Below are 955 nucleotides of genomic sequence, written 5' to 3'. Positions count from 1 at the left end.
AGCGCAATAAATCAAAGTGCATTACCTGTAGGAGGCCCTGGCGCATGAATCTCTGCAGCGGAAACGTCCTCGGACCTCCAGGGGCCGAGACAACGACCGTCTCATGGGGCCGGACACTCAGGGTCAGGGTAAAATCCAATATATATCTGGTGATATCTCGGGTGCTATTGCAGATAGCGCAATAAATCAAAGTGCATTGTCTGTAGGAGGCCCTGGCGCATGAATCTGTGCAGCGGGAACGACCTCGGACCACCAGGGGCCGAGAAAACCGCAGTCTCATGGGGCCGGATACTCAGGGTCAGTGAAAAATCCAATATATATGTGGTGATATCTCGGGTGCTATTAGAGATAGCGCAATAAACCAAAGTGAATTATCTGCAGGAGGCCCTGGCGCATGAATCTGTGCAGCGGGAACGACCTCGGACCACCAGGGGCCGAGAAAACGACCGTCTCATGGGGCCGGACACTCAGGGTCAGGGTAAAATCCAATATATATCTGGTGATATCTCGGGTGCTATTGCAGATAGCGCAATAAATCAAAGTGCATTGTCTGTAGGAGGCCCTGGCGCATGAATCTGTGCAGCGGGAACGACCTCGGACCACCAGGGGCCGAGAAAACCACAGTCTCATGGGGAAGGACTCTCAGGGTCAGTGAAAAATCCAATATATATCTGGTGATATCTCGGGTGCTATTACAGACAGCGCAATAAATCAAAGTGCATTGTCTGCAGGAAGCCCAGACGCATGAAGCTGTGCAGCGGGAACGACCTCGGACCACCAGGGGGCGAGAAAACCACCGACACATGGCGCCGGACACCCAAGGTCATGTAAATACCCAGGATGTATCTGATGATATCTCGGGTGCTATTAGAGATAGCGCAATAAATCAAAGTGCATTGTCTGCAGGAAACCCTGGCGCATGATTCTGTGCAGCGGGAACGACCTCGGACCACCA

Source organism: Nomia melanderi, unplaced genomic scaffold (genome assembly GCF_051020985.1).
Source record: "Nomia melanderi isolate GNS246 unplaced genomic scaffold, iyNomMela1 scaffold0014, whole genome shotgun sequence".
In the NCBI taxonomy this organism is placed as follows: domain Eukaryota; kingdom Metazoa; phylum Arthropoda; class Insecta; order Hymenoptera; family Halictidae; genus Nomia; species Nomia melanderi.
This window is presented reverse-complemented; position numbering follows the sequence as displayed.